This window comes from Zosterops lateralis (genome assembly GCF_965231275.1).
Source record: "Zosterops lateralis genome assembly, chromosome: 32".
NCBI classification, from domain to species: Eukaryota; Metazoa; Chordata; class Aves; order Passeriformes; family Zosteropidae; genus Zosterops; species Zosterops lateralis.
Window position 1 is genome coordinate 5,425,954 of NC_139792.1, and position 17,816 is coordinate 5,443,769.

General features: G+C 49.2%; 1 pseudogene across 1 annotated transcript; it reads right to left on the bottom strand.

Annotated features, from left to right (window-relative positions):
* Positions 1-15,004: 15,004 nt before the first annotated feature.
* On the bottom strand, positions 15,005-15,936 carry LOC310920840 (olfactory receptor 14J1-like; annotated as a pseudogene). The gene has a single exon. The product of its transcript is annotated as an olfactory receptor 14J1-like (transcript).
* Positions 15,937-17,816: the final 1,880 nt, after the last annotated feature.

Below are 17,816 nucleotides of genomic sequence, written 5' to 3' on the forward strand. Positions count from 1 at the left end.
GCTGTTTCTTTCTCCCCTTGTGTTCTCTCATTGCATTACACCTACTCGAGCGGCTCAGCAAGGAGCAGCCAAGCTGGGATCTGCCTTTACTGGCATTCCTTGTAGAGGTGAGCCTGAAGGCCAGCGCTGCCTCGCTCAGCTGACTCCCAGCTCTCTGCCCTCTTGTATCCACATCCCTTGCCTGGGATGATTCCTGCACCCTCTGCTGCTGCCTGGGCCCGGCCCTGTGCGGTTCTGGGCTCCTGCCGGCCGGGCCCTGTGTCACTGCCCTGTGCCTTTCAGGTCTATGATTGCCTGGACTTGACCAAATGCGGTGACAGGGTCCTGGAGATTATGTCCAGGTACCTACAGAGCGAGTGCAGAGAGAGGCAGCGCCTAGTGCCCAGAAGCCTCGTTGTGCTCAGCAAGGATCCCTCCAGGGTGAGAAGGGGGAATGGCTGAAGCTGAACCGGGGAAAACAGCCCCATGGGCTGGCTGGGCTTCAGCAGCTGAGGCAGCTGCTCCCAGCTCTCCTGCCTCAGCTGCCCCAGTGCTTTGGGACAGGCCTTTTGGGTCTGGGCCCTGTGGCAGCAGGCTGGGCTTGCAGTGCCAGGGTGCTGTTGGCAGTGCAGCTGTTCATGGCTTCACAGCACAGCCTTATGTTCCACACAGGCCAGAAGAATGTGCTGTCTATCTCAAAGATTTGTGGAGCTGCTGGGTGATGCACGTGGGTATGTTGTCAGCATGATCCTCTCTGTGCTCACCAATATCCTTGAGAATGAATACATCTTTATATCCAGCACTAGCGCTCCAAAGCTGACTGAAGCACTCCTGCCGCTCTTGGACAACGTAAGGCTCTCTGCCACGGGCACTGGCTGCCGCCCAGAAAATTTGTGGCTTTTCAGGGCTTGCCCAGGTGGGCCTTGCAAAGTTTGTACTGAGCTCTTTTCCTTTTCTCCAGGATGACATCCATGTGCAGTTGCTCTCCCTCAACCTCTTCTTCAAGGTCATGGATTTGGTAGTGGACAAAGGAAAAAAGCCCTTAAAGAGGATTGTGAGGCAGAGCCTGCTTCCACTCTTCTTTCATTGCCACAGTGAGAATCGGCGCGTGGTGAGGGTAAGTTTCTAAATGATGCTGGTGCATCCCGGGGAGGGGGCTCATATGTCTCCTGGCCTGGCCTCTCCCAGGCTCCAGCCTTCAGCTGCTGGACTTGCCAAAGAAAGGCAAGTCCTTTTCTTTGGGCTGTGGTGGCACCTCCATGTCTCTGCTGCTCTCCAGGCCTCTTTCAACACACTGCTTCAGGCAACCAGGTTTCTGAAGAGGAGGAAGCTCAAGCACCTGCTGAAGAAGGGGAAGCTGTTACAGTTTAGCATCTGCTTGGTAAGGACAGCATGGAGAAGCCCCAGTCCGAGCCTGGAGAAGATCCCTGGCCACGATGCTCAGTGTGTGGGGCTGGCAGCTGTGGCCCCTGGCCAGTGCTGCACCCAGGGGCTCCAGCCTGCGCCCCACACGCCGCTCCCTTCCCTGGGCCGCGCGGGCTCTTCTCCAGGCTCCTGTGGGCCCGAGCCGGGTGCCCATGGAGCCCCGGCCCAGCGGGGCTGCGGGGCGGGCCGGCACCGCGGCTCCCCGGGCAGCACCCAGCCCTCTGCCCCCTGCAGAGCCCGGCGCCGGCGGCTGCTGGCCGGGCCTCAGGGCTCTGCGGGCAGGGGAGGCCGGGGCTGGGCGCAGCGAGAGCCCGGCCGAGGGGCTGAGCCCGCGCCAAGCCTTCCCTCCTGCCGCTCTCTCCAGCTGGCAGAAGACAGGAGCCGAGCGGCCGAGCACCTGCGCCGGGCCCTGCCGTACCTGGAGCACCCACAGGAGCCCCTGCGAGAGGCGGCCACCAGGTTCATGGGTGAGCCACGAGCCCGGGCTCCCTCCCCGGCCCGCCGCAGCTCGGCCCCGGCCCCGGCTGCTGCTCCGGCTGCTGCTGCGGCATCCGGGCCCGGCGCCGTGGAGCCCCGCCCGGCCTCGGGGCTGCTGCCGCCCTCTGGCAGCCGTGCCCTTGGGCGGCAGCGTGCGGCAAGGGCCCGGGCTGAGCCCTGCCGGGGCAGGAGGCCGTGTGGGCACAGGGCGGGCAGCGCCGCTGGGGCCGTGACAGGCTCTGTGTTTGTTCCCAGGCTACGCCAGGGTACTCGTCAGAGGGCAGCAGGAAGAGCTCCAGGTCCTCAATGAAGGTGAGTGATGGCAGTGGGCTGGCAGTGGGATCTGGCAGGGAGGAGCTGCAATCCCTGGCCCGGCTATGGAGGACTTTGCTCGCTGTGTGGACGAGGGCTGGTGTGGGCAGAGCACAGAGATTTCAGGGACACGGGGAGGATTCAGGTCAGCACCTTCTGTCTCATCCCGTTGGCCTCTCGATCTTGTGGTCATTGCAAGAGCCGAGAGGGATGCCCTTGGCAGGAGGGTCTCCTAGGAGTTCCACAGATGTGTGCCCTGACTGTGGCTCTCTTCTACTCTGTTCCAGCCTTTCAAGCCCAGCAGAAAGGCACCAGTCCATCCCACTGAAACCTGAATATTCAAGCCCAGTTTGGCGGAAGAGCTGAAGAACTGGATTCCTCTTCAGGATGGAGTGAAGCAGTGTCCCAAGAACAGCACCAGCAGACACTGAAGAGGACAGCACCTCCCAGTGCCGCTGCAGCTCCAGGCACAGCTGCTGATTGGCACAGCTGAGCCTGTGGGACGCTGGCGTTGCTTCAGCCCTCTCCCTCCCTTTTGACAGCTCCTTAGCCCAAGTTCTCAGACCCTGCCCATCCCCTTTTTTTCCCTTCCAGCTCATCCCTTTGCTTCGCCTTTAATTAATAAACAGTTTGTCTTCTTCACTTTACCTGCATCTCTGTGGAGCTGAGGCAGCGTAAAAACCTGAGCCCTGGGACACACAGGCCCCTGCTGCCCTTCTCTTCTGCGCCGTGTTTTGTGCAGAGACACAGAGGAGCGAGGCCACATCAGGCTGGTAAGGTGCCTGTGCTGAAGGTCCAGTTCCACACCACTGTGGAGCTGAAGGTCTTGCTGAACACCCTGAAGGGCAGTAGTGGGACAAGGGACCTGTGTGTCTGGGACCAAAGTGGTGTCTAAGGCCCTGCCGTATTTGGTCCGCTGTTGTGCATGTAAACAAGATGATGAAGAACAGACAAGGAGAGAAACCTTATGGTTTAATTGCTGAGAATTTCACCTGTTAGAGAAACAATGGATTGGTCAATGGATGGGAAGTCAAGCTGTGAAAGAGGAACAATACACAATGGAGCTGTTGTTGGCATAGAGGTGGTGTCACAAGGCAGTGGCAAAGTGTGAGATGATGTCGTAAGTGGGAAAACAGCACTACAGGGGAGAAGATGTTCTGAAGTGGAGGAGTGAGAAGGACTAAATTCACGCTCTTTTGATGCAGGGTACGGCCTGAATGTGCACTGTCTGCCTGCCCCTCCCACCTGAGCATCATGGTCCATCTCCTGCTGCTGCTCAGCAGCTTTTCACCAATCCAGGGGTTGGTATGTATTCTTTGCAACAGCAACTAATAAAATAAAACTTGCATTGTAATCACAGGTTTTTTGTGCATGGGCATTCTCCAGCACTTATGACATTACAGGCAATGAGGATTGGATGCCCAGAGCACAAAAACTGATGTTGTTTGGAGCGTGTGTGTGTGAAAAACTGATGCAGATTTTAGTGTGGGTACGAGAACAGGGACAGGGATTGGGCTGTGGAGCGTGTGGTGTCACCGTGAATGTGGGCACATAACTGGACCAAGAAATGCAGTGCCCTGTGTGTGTGTGTGCCAAGAACAGGGCGTTGTCACTGGGTCATGTTGCTGCCCCAGGACAGGCTGTTCTGTATTCAGTGGGGTGCATGGCTGCAATTTCATTGCCCTCCCTTATTTTGTGGTCCTTGCAGTATCATTGTGTGAGTGCATTGGTAAGAATGTTTTGTGAAAAGGTGCCTGGGGCATTGGCTCCATCAGCGGAGCGACCAGGCTGGATGCAGGAACCATGGAGCACATTATGGCATCAGCTAGAAACTTTGACAAGTATTGGGCCCAAAGCATGGGAGGCCAAGGACCTTGAGGGAGTGTTGAAATTCTGCAGAGAATCTCTACAAACTCCTCAGATATGCTCTAAGGAATGGCTGATTCCTGCTGGTCACATGGTTGGTTGCCTATTATTTGCATACAAAGTTGCTGTTGAAGAGAATGCAGAGCTTGACAAACAGGTGAACAAGATGAAAAAATAGAAGAGCTACAAGCTGGTATGATGTTACAATGTCAAGCATTTGTCACTGCTGTAGAATACGGCGAGCGGCTCAGGTTGGTATACCAATGATGCTGCTTGGCCACCTGTGTTGCCATAAGGCCTCTGTTAGCAGTAGTTAGGCTAAGGAGTTGGTTCCTGTGCAGGCCCATGAGAACGAAACCTGAGAAATGAGGCCTGAGAATCTGCTGATGCAAGGAACAACGTTTAAAGGACTTAGTAGAGCATATAGTACATAGGTATACAAATTACTTGTGAAATATGATTACCAATAAAGTGTTTCTATGGTGGGAGTTAAGCTTAGAGAATTAACCTTTATTTTAGCTAGAGCAAGTGTGCAAAATTTATAGCCTTTAGAAAGGTTACCTGTAAGATGAATGTGAATGTTTAAAGTAAAATACGTAGAAGGCTGCACGTAGGCTGATGAAGTAAGATTTGTAACAAAGGTATAAAAGATAAGCATCTTCTGTAACCAACTCGGGACCCTGACTTTGAGACGCGAGTCCTCAGGTCCTCGGGGCCCCTAAATAAAGCACCACATAAACTGACACTCTCTTGGTTTGTGTTTTCTCTGGGGATCGGGCAGCAGTTTTCTGGCGACCGCAGCAGGACCTCCGGAGGTGGCTGGGGCGGTTCGCGAGCTGATCAACTCCACGCCGGCACCAGGTGATTTCTGGGGAGTCATCGACCCGCGCCCGACCCCGCGCCTGACGGACGACTGTGAGAAGGTAAGTCCGAAAGGTGCTTTATTTTATTTTTTTTTTAAGGTTTGGGTGCCTGCCTAATAAGACGGGACGGCGATTCCCGCAGGGTTGGGCTAAAGACGTCTATGGTCTGGGAAGCCTAGGCGCCGACCGTCAGACGAGGCGAAAGCCTCGCAGGCTCAGCTCTTGCCCCTCGCGGCGACGAGAAGTGGCAAGATTGGTATTGGTATTGGTATTGGTATTGGTACTGGTATTGGTATTGGTATTAGTATTAGTATTGGGGTGTGTGTGTGTGTGTGTGTGTGAGCAACTTAAAGTGTAAAAAAAAAAAAAAAAAAAAAAAAAAGAGAAGAAAAAAAGAAAAAAGAGATGATGCCGTTTAAAACCTTTAAGACTTTGGTACAATCTAATGATAAGGTCCCAGGGAATTCCCCCTTGGGATGTTTACTGGGAAGGCGGAAAAAGGAAGGATTCCACCAAGAGTTACATAAAAGTAAAATGATTGATTATTGTAATCATCAATGGCCGCTATATGAAACTGGTGGCCCAGAGTGGCCTTTGAATGGATCTGTTAACTCTGATGTTATAACCCCTTTGATGTGCTTTTTACAGAATAATGAGAAATGGGATGAAATACCTTATCTTGATTTGTTTTATGCTCTCAAAAACAAACCAGAGTGGCAAAAGGAGCGTGGAATTATGATCTTGCAAAAGACAGAGAATGGAGATGGTTGTTTAGGATGTAAAAATAGAAGTAAATGTGATGAGTGCATTAGTAAGTTAATGAGTACAGAGGAAGACATTTCATTGCTCGTATCCCCTAGTGCCCCCCCTTTAGAATCCTCTGAAGAAGAGGATGGAGCAGAATGTGGGGGGGGGGAGAAAGTGGTTTCCTGGGACTCGGGGAAAAGTGATACTCAAGAGTCACCTGCGAGAAAGGTGAAGGAGAAGCCGAGAACTCCCTTAGCTGAAAGAACTAGAAAAGGGAAAAAGGGTCGGGAGGACCCTCAATTAATGGCCCCATTGAGGGAAGCGATGGGGGCGCAAGGAGAGAAAGTAGTGATTAAAGTCCCATTTTCCCCAGGCGATTTGATGATATGGAAGCAGTCAGCCGGGTCGTATCGGGAGGACCCAGAAAGAGTGGCTCGTGTGGTTAAAATGGTGATAAAAACTCAGAATCCGGATTGGAATGATTTACAAGTTTTACTAGATACATTAATGGACTCCACTGAAAAGGAGATGGTATTACGAGTCATGACGGAGAAAGCTAGGGAAATGGTGCGGTTGCAGCTGGCTGAGGGAACTTTGAATGATCTGGTGCCAAGAGAGGATCCTGGGTTGGTCCCGAACACAAACAGGGGTTGGAAAAGGCTTAGAGACTACCAAGAGTTGCTGATTGAGGGAGTTAGGACTGGAATACCTAAAACCTTAAATTGGTCTAAATTATATTCTGTAAGACAAGATAAAAATGAATCTCCTTCTGCATTTTTAGAACGGCTGAAAGAGACAGCCAGGAAATATACTAATTTGGAAGTGGAAGGAGAATCAGGAAAATTACAATTGGCTTTGATTTTCATGGGGCAGTCGCAGGAAGACATTAGAAAGAAGTTACAGAAATTAGAAGGGGAGGACATGAGGAATTTAGAGAAGATGTTGGAAGTTGCTTGGAAAGTGTATAATAATAGGGAAAAGGAAACAGTGAAAAGGCAACAGTCTAGCATGTTAGCAGTACTACAGCAGGCGGTGGGGGGTGATAATAGAAGGGGGCGGGGAAGAGGGAGAGGAGGTATCAGTCACGGGAGAATTCTGCAAAGTCAGGGAAGAGGGGGAGCTGGGAATATGTTGGGGGTCCAGAGAAGGTTGGATATTAATCAATGTGCCTTTTGTAAGCAGATGGGGCATTGGAAAAACGAATGTCCAGTGAGATTGGGAATGGGGAACGGAGCAACTACTATGGGAAATATGGGAACTTTCGCTTCAGGGACAGCAGATGTTGCTCAAGCATTTGTTTTAGGAAACTATCAGAATCAGAGCTGACTAGACCAGGATCTCAAAGTAACCTTAGAAATTGGAGGACAAGAACATGAATTAAGAGTGGACACTGGAGCAACACATTCAGCATTAAACACAAAATTGGGACCATTAAGTGATACTAAAATTCAAGTTGTGGGGGCTATGGGAAAAATGGAAGAAAGGGCTTTCTTATAGCCCCTAGATATTAAATTTGGAGGGAAGGCGTTTGATCATCAGTTTTTATATTTACCTAACTGTCCAGAGTCTCTTCTTGGAAGAGACCTATTGTCACAATTAAATGCAAAAATAATATTTGAAAAAGGAAGAGTTAAACTGGAAATACCAGATGAACAATTGTCCAAATTATTTGTATTTAAAGAAGTTGAACCTACCCCCGTCTCAGAGGAAATAGAGCAGGCAGTAGTACCTTGGGTTTGGGAAACAGGAGTCCCAGGAAAATCCAAAGCAGCCCAGCCAGTGGTAATTGAATTAAAGGAGGGAGCACAACCTGTTAGGGTGAAACAGTACCCTATAAAGTTGGAAGCCCGGGAAGGGGTAGCCCCTTTAATCGCTCAGTTCATTACGCTAGGAATATTACAGGAATGTGAATCTGAATTCAATACCCCTATTTTTCCCGTAAGGAAGTCAAATGGTAAGTATAGACTAGTACAGGATTTGAGGGCAATAAATAACATTGTCAAAGACATTCACCCGGTGGTGGCCAACCCGTATACTTTGTTAACATCTGTGTCAGAGAAATTCCAATGGTTTACAGTTATCGATTTAAAAGATGCCTTCTTCTGCATCCCACTGGCATTAGAAAGTAGGAAATATTTTGCCTTCGAATGGGAAAATCCAGATACCGGACGAAAAAGGCAGCTCACTTGGACACGACTTCCCCAAGGATTTAAGAATTCTCCTACAATTTTTGAAAATCAATTAGCCAAAGAGCTGGAGGAATGGAAGACGACTCAGGTAAGAGAATCACCCTTCTCTTACGTTCTCCTCCAGTATGTGGACGACATCTTTCTGGCTACAGAACAACGGAAGGTCTGTTTAACCCTAACTATAGAACTGTTGAATATGTTGGGACAAGGAGGATATCGGGTTTCTAAGGAAAAGGCCCAATTAGTCCAAGAGAGTGTGATATACCTAGGCTGTGAAATCTCAAAGGAGGGGAGGAAATTGGGAATCAATAGAGTTGAAGCTATCTGTGCAATACCCACACCCTGAAACCACCAAGAACTAAGATCCTTTTTAGGAATGGTGGGTTGGTGTAGACTCTGGATACCAAACTTTGGGCTAATGGCTAAACCCCTTTATGAAGCTTTAAAGGAGTCTCAACTGCAGTGGAACAAACCACAGGAGAAGGCCTTCCTAGATCTGAAACAGGCCTTGAAAGAGGCACCTGCACTCGGCCTACCAGATTTAAATAAAGACTTTCAGCTATACGTCAATGAGAGGCAGCGACTAGCCCTGGGCGTACTAACCCAAACCCTCGGATCGTGGAAGAGGCCTGTTGGGTATTTCTCTAAACAACTGGACACTGTGAGCGCAGGATGGCCGGCATGCTTGCGGGCAGTGTCAGCCACAGTGATACTGATCCAGGAGGCCCGAAAATTGACTCTGGGGAGAAAGATGGAGGTGTTTGTGCCCCATATGGTACTGGCAGTTTTGGAACAAAAAGGGGGGCATTGGATGTCCTCTAGCAGATTATTACAATACCATGCATTGCTCAGAGAACAGGATGATGTTGAGCTCAAAGTGACTAATTGCATCAATCCAGCAGAGTTCCTCCGCAGTGAGCAGAATGAGGGCGAATTAACACATGACTGTGTGGAAACCATCGAACAGGTGTACGCTAGCCGACTGGACCTGAGAGATGTGCCCCTGGAGGTGCCAGACTGGGAACTGTATACCGATGGATCCAGCTTCGTAGAGAATGGAACCAGGTATGCCGGGTATGCGGTGGTGACTCTCACGCAGGTGGTGGAAGCTAAGGCCCTCACCCCAGGAACATCTGCACAGAAGGCTGAAATTATAGCATTAACCAGAGCTCTGGTCCTGAGCAGTGGGAAAAAGGTAAATATATGGACAGATTCAAAATATGCATTTGGAGTTCTGCACGTACATGGGGCTTTATGGAAAGAGAGAGGACTGTTAAGTTCACAGGGGACATCCATTCGACATCGGAATGAGATCCTGCTGCTACTGGAAGCTGTGTATAAGCCAGTGGAAGTGGCTGTGATGCATGTGAAAGGACACCAGAAAGATGAGGGAAAGATTTTTCGAGGGAATCGGCTGGCTGATTTAATCGCATGAAAAGCTGCTAGAAAGGTCTGGACTGAAATGGCGCTGATTCCAACGAAGGTAGGACCAGTACAACCTTATATGGGACAAAAACCCAGTTATTCCGCTGAGGATGAGAAATTGGCACAGCTAGTCCAGGCCCAGAAGAATGCAATGGGATGGTATGTGACTGGGACTGGCCAAGTAGTGGTCCCTACCAATTTGATGAAGGTGATTTTAGAAACTGAGCATAATAAATGCCACTGGGGAGCAGAGGTATTGGTAAAATTTCTGAAGAGGGAAATTATCTCTAACCAGATGTTAACAATGGCTAAACGAGTGAATGCCATGTGCCCAGTGTGCCTTAAAAATAATCCAATAGTGAGGAAGCAGATACAACTAGGGAAATTACAGGTAGGAGCAGAGCCAGGAGATTATTGGCAGATAGATTTTTCCGAATTGCCCCGATCACAAGGATACAGGTATCTGCTGGTGTATGTCTGCACGTTTTCGGGATGGCCAGAGGCTTTCCCTTGCAGAACTAATCAGGCCAAAGAAGTAGTGAAAACATTAATGAGAGAAATCATTCTGAGATTTGGGGTTCCATTAGGGATCTCTTCTGACAGGGGACCTCATTTTGTGGCAGGAGTGGTACAGACAGTCGCCCGACTGTTAGATGTTACCTGGAATTTGCATACCCCATGGCGGCCTCAATCCAGCGGGCAAGTAGAGAGGATGAATCAAACCCTGAAAGGACAGATTAAGAAAATCAGTCAGGAGGCCAAAATCCAGTGGCCTCAGGCCCTACCATTAGCCTTGTTAAGAATTAGGATTAAACCCCGGGAGAGGATAGGAGTAAGTCCATACGAGATACTGTATGGCAGACCATATCATGCTACAGTATTAAAGGGAGACCCTCATGTAGTAGGGAATGATGTGCTTTTTAATTATGTGTTGTCTCTGAATAAGGTACTTACTGCCCTAAAAGGAGCCCTGCAATGGAACAGACCCCTGCCGCTGGAAAATCCTGTCCATGACATCCAGCCGGGAGACCAGGTCTATGTGAAGAATTGGAACACAGACCCTCTGAAAGAAACATGGGAAGGCCCACGACAAGTGATCATGACCACCTTCACCGCAGTAAAAGTCGAGGGGATCGACAACTGGATACATTACACCCGAGTCAAGAAGGGGCCGACCCGTTGGGAAGTTCAACCGTTAACCCCCACTCGAATGGTGTTCCAGCCCAAGATCGGATTCTGACAGTTGGGTTCTTGCTGATCTGTTTATTGCCTTTAACCAATGAATTTTTAGTTATTACAGAACTCGAACCCAAATAGTGATGATGGAAGGAATGAATGTGTCTATGACCTGTCTGTTCACGGACAACCAGAAAGTTGGATCCGATGAAATCAATATAAAGTGGAGGAGACAAGGGGCAGAACAAATTCATACAGGTATAACTATGGTTTGGGATGAGGATGAGCAAAAAGGAAATACCACCCTGCAACTATCCAATGTCACAATAACTGACAGCGACGTTTATCGTTGTGTAGTCTGGATAAGAGAAAGCTTTGATTATGGGAGTTTCAAATTGACAGTTTTACCATGGGATACTGGGAAAATAAGTGAAAAAACTGTAGCTGTAAATGTAACTCCAGTCTCAACTCAGGTGGATATGTGGGACGGACCTCCTTTGAGAATAAATTGTACCTTCAAATTGGAAAAGAAATGTTATCAGGATATCCAAGTCAAGTGGTGGAAACAGAATAAACATCAGCAATGGGAAAGACAGCTGGGGAATATAAGTTGGTGGACTCTGGGAACTTATGGGAAGGGGTGGCTGAATTATACTGATCCAAAGATAAGAGAGACAGAAGGTGCATATCTGTGCATAGTGTCTTGTGGAGGGAAAGGGAATTTTGGGTTACGAAAGGTGGAGGCAAGGGCCCACTTAGGCTCTGAAATTAAGGCCCAACATGGAGAATATCAAGTGACCAAAGGGAAGGATGTGATTTTTACTTGTGAAGTTAAAGAAGGCCAGCATTTTTCCGAGTATAGATGGTGGTTTGGGAAAAATTTAACATCTGGAGGGAAGTATCAGATAGAAAGAAGATTAGGAGAATCAATTATCCTGATAGTAAGGAATGTGCAGCCAGGAAAAGATGAAGGCATTTACTGGTGTTGGATAGCACAGGATGATTAGTGGGCACATGCAAGAACGATGATGTACCTAGATGAGATGAGAGTGACTCGGCAGGTAGATAATGAGGTAGGGTTACCAAGAAACTCTAAACAGGAAAATCTGGTAGTAGGACTGATACGAGACTTTGGAAAAACTCAGAATGTGTCATCCATAACTGCTGTCTACCTTTACCCCATGCAGCAGGGGATCCCATACCCTGGAGAATTATTCCTATCACTGAAATGCCTCCGATCACCAGAAATGGGACAAAGGAATGTAGGAAAGAGTTGCAATAACCGTACTGAGTGGACAGTTAAAACAACAACTCTCCGCAAACAGTGGTCATCACCTGGAAGCAGAGGGGATTGTGAAGCCTTAACCAATTCCAAACTTATCACGATTGGACGATTCAAAAATGTAGGATGGTGTGAATATGATGAGGTACAATCACATAAAATGCCCATTACAAAATATTACTATGAAGTGGTTTGCCAGGATGGCAAGGAAGAGTGGACTACATGGCAAGCAATCTGGGGGCCAAGCTTGCTGGAAACATATAGTTATCTAGGGAAAATTGGATGGTGTATACAATGGACTGGTAGAAAGAACCAGACACATGCCCATGTCCTGACAGCAGAAACAAGTCATAGGAAAATGACAGAGAAAGTAGAGTCATGGAATTGTACAAGGGTAATTACGTGTGATACACCAGGAGAGCAGGTAGGGCTGGTACCAGTGAAGATTTTGCTGAAATGGGGATGTGAATGTAGAGGATACAACCACTCTATAAAAGGAGAATTAAAAGGACAAAAGCAGGTGAATTGCAAAACTACTACCATAAGGAGTCCAGGGAATTTAGTATGGGTCATGGGACATGGAATGTGGACCACACATATACCTATAGATGGATTGGTAACCCAAATAACGTTGGGAGTGCCCACATTATGCCCATTCTGGAAACAATCAAGATTGACAGATTTGGACATAGGAAGGAGGAATAAAAGAGAGGTCATGGAGGGAATAAATCCAGAAGATGAGTGGCATGAACCATCAGGAGGGGTCAAATTGGGTTGGATGTTAGAATCATTATTTGCTCCCATATCGACCTATAGAAATAGGGAAATGCTCTACCGGCTTTTGGGACAAACTGAGAGATTAGCATCAGCCACTAAAAAGGGGTTTAAGGATTTGAATTTGCAGCTACAAGCAACTAGTAGGATGGCTATACAGAATCGAATGGCATTGGATATGTTGTTATTAAAGGAACATGGTGTCTGCGGGTACCTACATGATAGAACAGATCATTGCTGTATCCATATCCCAAACGTTACAAAGGAAGTAGAAAAAGACATAAGTCAATTGGATGATACAGAGTCTAAGATACAGGAAACCAAAGAAGATGCTGAACACAATTGGATTGGAGCAATATTTAGCTCTTTAGGGATCCAGGTTTCTGGTTGGATATCCTCTGTCATTCAATATGTAATAATGTGTAGAGAGCCTGACTGAAGAATGGCTGCGTTCCAAAGAACATATACTATGCGGCTAGTAAAAGTTTAAAAGGTCAAAGTGTCATTGAGGCAGATCTGGTTTAGTTAACAAAATGCAGAAGCTTCCTGAGGAATGTAGAGTAAGCCATAAAGATAAGAATAACACTAACAGTAAGATTAGTACTTAGCAACGTGTAAGAGCCAATAAGAGAGCTATACTTTTGCAATATGTATAAGCTAGTTATGAAGTGTATAAAAATGTAAGACAATTAAAATAAAACGAGATATGCTGACCATGAAAGCATGAGGCATGTCTACCACAGCTCAATAAATCCCTTACAATAATGATTATAATCTTGGTTGTGATTATTTTTGTAGCATATCGTTGTTTCTTAGGAATGATCTTTAGGGAAAGGATGCATACGAGAAGAGTCATAAAGGCCATGACCCGAAATGAAGTCATGACAAGAATTACTCCACCACCATCTTATATAGAGACTGCTGCATGAAGAAGAGAATTGAGCATCCTTGCAACTGGTTGAAGAATGCTCAAAAGGGGAGAGTTGTTGCCATAAGGTCTCTGTTAGCAGTAGTTAGGCTAAGGAGTTGGTCCCTGTGCAGGCCCATGGGAACCAAACTTAAGAAATGAGGCCTGAGAATCTGCTGATGCAAGGAACAACGTTTAAAGGACTTAGTAGAGCATGTAGTACATATAGGTATACAAATTACTTGTGAAATATGATTACATGGTTACCAATAAAATGTTTTCTATGGTGGGAGTTAAGCTTAGAGAATTAACCTTTATTTTAGCTAGAGCAGGCGTGCAAAATTTATAGCCTTTAGAAAGGTTACCTGTAAGATGAATGTGAATGTTTATAGTAAAATACGTAGGAGACTGCACGTAGGCTGATGAAGTAAGACTTGTAACAAAGGTATAAAAGATCAGCATCTTTTGTAACCAACTTGGGACGCTGACTTTGAGACATTAGTCCTCAGGTCCCCGAGGCCTCAAATAAAGCACTGCATAAACTGACACTCTGTTGGTTTGTGTTTTCTCTCGGGAACGGGCAGCAACGCCAAAGCTGAGTGGTTTCCCTGCTGTGGCCCAGCCCTTCCTGGCCCCAGGGGCTGATGGCATTTGTGCTCCCTCAGGTTCATCTCCCCACACCAAGAGCATGGGGGTGCTGAGGCCTGCTCTGGGCAGTGCAAACAGGGGCTCCTGAGGCAGTGCTGCCGTGTCTGTGCCTGCAAGGATGCGGCCCCTGTGTGAGCTGGGGGAGAGGCCAGGGCTGCCCAGGGGGGATGTTGTTGGCAGGTGCATGAGGACGCTCTGGGACGCTGCCCTGGGGTGTCCAGCGCGGTGGGGATGGATCAGCCCCTGCTCTGCTGCTCCTTCCCATCTCCCCCAGGGCCCTTGCAGAGCCCCAGCCCTGCTGTTTGCCCCCAGCCTGCCCAGGGCCAGCCTGGGGCTGCTCCCGGGGCTTTTCTGTGCTGAGCATTGGCCTGGGCGTGTTCTGGAGAGAGCCTGGGCAAGGAGCCTGGAGCCCCCAGGCCCTGCCCTGAGGCGTCAGTGCTGCCCCAGCAGTGCCCATGGCCTGTCCCTGCTGCAGCCCCGGCACTGCCACCCCCAGCCCTGTGCCCGGCCCCGAGAGCCCTCAGGCCTTACAGCAACACCAGGGCCAGGAGGGCAGCGGGGCAGGGCCACGGCAGCAGCACTGGCAGCACCAAGGGCTGCTGCTCCTGGGCACAGCTGCTGTGCCAGCCCTGATCTGCCCCCAGCTCTGCACTCAGACATTGCTGCTGCAGCTGCAGGGAAGGGAACAAAAGGGGCATCTCTGCAGAAAACTTGGCTGGGAGATCCTTGAGTTCTTTTAAAACCACCAAGAGTGAAGCCCCTCACTGACACAGTCTGTGGCCACAGGGGAAGGTGGAGAGAAACAAAATGAGAAATGGCACAAACAATGGCTTTTCTTTATAGCAATATTAAAAAAGTAAAGCACAGGAGAACAACCAAATCAACAAGAATTATCCAAGATATTACAAGTGATTTGCAGAAATTGGCAAGCAATTTAATGTTTCTGAAAACATCCAGTCATCAGTCTCCACACTGCAGCCTTGAGCTCCTGGTTCCTCAGGCTGTAGATGAGGGGGTTCAGGGCTGGAGGCACCACCGAGTACAGAACTGACAGGGCCAGATCCAGGGATTGGGAGGAGTTGGAGAGGGGCTTCAGGTAGGCAAACATGGCAGTGCTCACAAACACGGAGACCACAGCCAGGTGAGGGAGGCAGGTGGAAAAGGCTTTGTGCCGTCCCTGCTCAGAGGGGATCCTCAGCACAGCCCTGAATATCTGCACATAGGAGTAAACAATGAACGGAAAACAACCAAATACCAAACAGCAACTAATAGCAATGAGCCCCAGTTCCCTGAGATAGGATTTGGAGCAGGAGAGCTTGAGGATCTGGGGGATTTCACAGAAGAACTGGCCCAGGGCATTGCCATGGCACAGGGGCAGGGAAAATGTATTGGCTGTGTGCAGGAGAGCATTGAGAAAGGCACTGGCCCAGGCAGCTGCTGCCATGTGGGCACAAGCTCTGCTGCCCAGGAGGGTCCCGTAGTGCAGGGTTTGCAGATGGACACGTAGCGATCGTAGCACATGATGGTCAGGAGATAAAACTCTGCTGAGATGAAGAACAGAAAGAAAAAGAGCTGAGCAGCACATCCTGTATAGGAGATGGTCCTGGTGTCCCAGAGGGAATTGTGCATGGCTTTGGGGACAGTGGTGCAGATGCAGCCCAGGTCACTGAGGGCCAGGTGGAGCAGGAAGAAGAACATGGGGCTGTGCAGGTGGTGGCCACAGGCTGCGGCGCTGATGACGAGGCCGTTGGCCAGGAGGGCAGCCAGGGAGATGCCCAGGAAGAGGCAGAAGTGCAGGAGCTGCAGCTGCCTCGTGTCTGCCAATGGCAGCAGGAGGAACTGGCTGATGGAGCTGCTGTTGGACATTTGTGGTGTCTTGGCATGGGGATCTGTAAAAATAGTGATCATGGGATAGGTCATTAAGGAGAGGACTTTCAATATCCCAGCCCAGCTTGGTGGCACTTTCCCCCCACTGCCTGCCCAGGGCTCTGCTGCCTGGAGCTGTCCCTGCCTGCAGCTGTTTCCCTGTGCCCAGGGCTGGGCCCTGCCAGTGCTGCCAGAGCCCAGCCCAGCCCTGGGGGCTCAGCTCTGCCCTGCAGAGCCCTCCCAGCTCAGGCACTGCCCAGGGGCAGCTCTGGCTCTGCGGGCTCTGATGGCAACCTCAGAGCAACCCTGAGGAGGCTGGAAAAGTGATTCTGGTGCTGCCTGCAAGGGGCCCTCTGTTGATTTCTGTCACTTCCTGGTTTAGTAAGATCTGAGAGAAATTTTTTTTTTTTTTTTTCTCCACCTGAACATAGAGATTAATATCTATGTGCAAATTCTCATCCAGGCAACACGGAGTAGTAGATTAATAAAGCAGGATTTCCCCATTTGTGCAGCCCCTGCCTCACTGTGCTCCCTGGATAACCTGCTTGGAAATGTTCTGCAGTTAAACATCATGTTGGAAGCAGTCCTCAACAATTCAGCATCCTCACCATACAAGTAGAACCCTTCCAAGCCTAACCAGCTGTCTCCTTCCACCCAGATCTTGTCCCCCAGTGCTGGCAGCAGCTCCCAGGGCTGGCTGAGAGCTGTCCCTGGCAGGCAGCAGAGTCCCTGCCCCAGCACAGCGCCCTGGGCTGCAGGACCCTGCTCTGCACGACAGCCCTGGGCACCCCTGGCTGCTCTACACAGGAGAGAAGCAGAGAATGTACTCACAGAGTCTGTAGGCATCGGGATGTTCCAGCTTTAGGAGAGGACTGCAGGAGCTGCAGCTGCATTGTCCTGCAGCCAGAGGTTCCTGTGCTAAGGGCTGGGAGTGATTCTCCCCCAGGCACTTGTCAGCCCCTTCCCAGCCCTGAGTGATTGAAGCTCTCTGTGCCTGTGTGCTGTGCCCGGGGTGGCTGCAGGCAGTGCCCCAGCCCTGCTGGGCTGGGAGAAGAGCTGCTCATCAGGAGAAATCTGTATTTGAAGCTTTTCTTGGTTGCCAGGAGCTGCCTCTGTGCCAGGAGCCCGGCCCAGCTCAGCAGCACAGACACAGCACAAGGACTTTAATGACCCTCTTGGGGCTTCTGCTGAGGCCCTGAACATCAGAGGGAGATGATGAAACCTCTCCAGAACTCCAAGTCAGAATCCAACTCCAAAGTTTCTGGAAGTTTTAATGGGCCCCACAGAGGCACATGACAGAGAAAGTGTCCCCAGGCCCCAGGCAGAGCAGAGAACTGCAGGCAGTGATAACAGGTTTTTCAAAGGACTTTGGGTTTTGCTTTTGCCTTGGAATCTCTGAGAGGTCTGTGCAATCAAATTATCTGCCTTAATTAGTCCCTTGAGAGGCTTTGTCAGTAATGACATTCAGTGGGGCTCATTAATGCTTCAAGATACTTTAGTTATTTTAAGGTACTTGGAGTTTCCCTTTTAAAACTGACTCTATGAGAGGTTTGTGCAATCATGGCCCCAATTATCTACTTTAACAAGTCCCTTGGGATTCTTAGTCAGTAACAACACTCAGTGGGGCTCATTAGCACTTCACAGTACTCAAAGTTTATTAAGGAACTACTTTTTGCCACTGAGTCTGAGTGCTGTGTGTGATAATTTGCCTCCAATTAATCTGTTTAATGAGTCCCTTGGGAGCTTTGCATTCACATTCAGTGGGGCTCATTAATGCTTTGAGATACTCAAGGTGTTTAAGGTACTTTGGATTTTCCTTGCCATACTGAGTCTCTGAGAGGTTTTTGTGCAATCCTGGCTTCCAATTCTCTCCTCCAAGG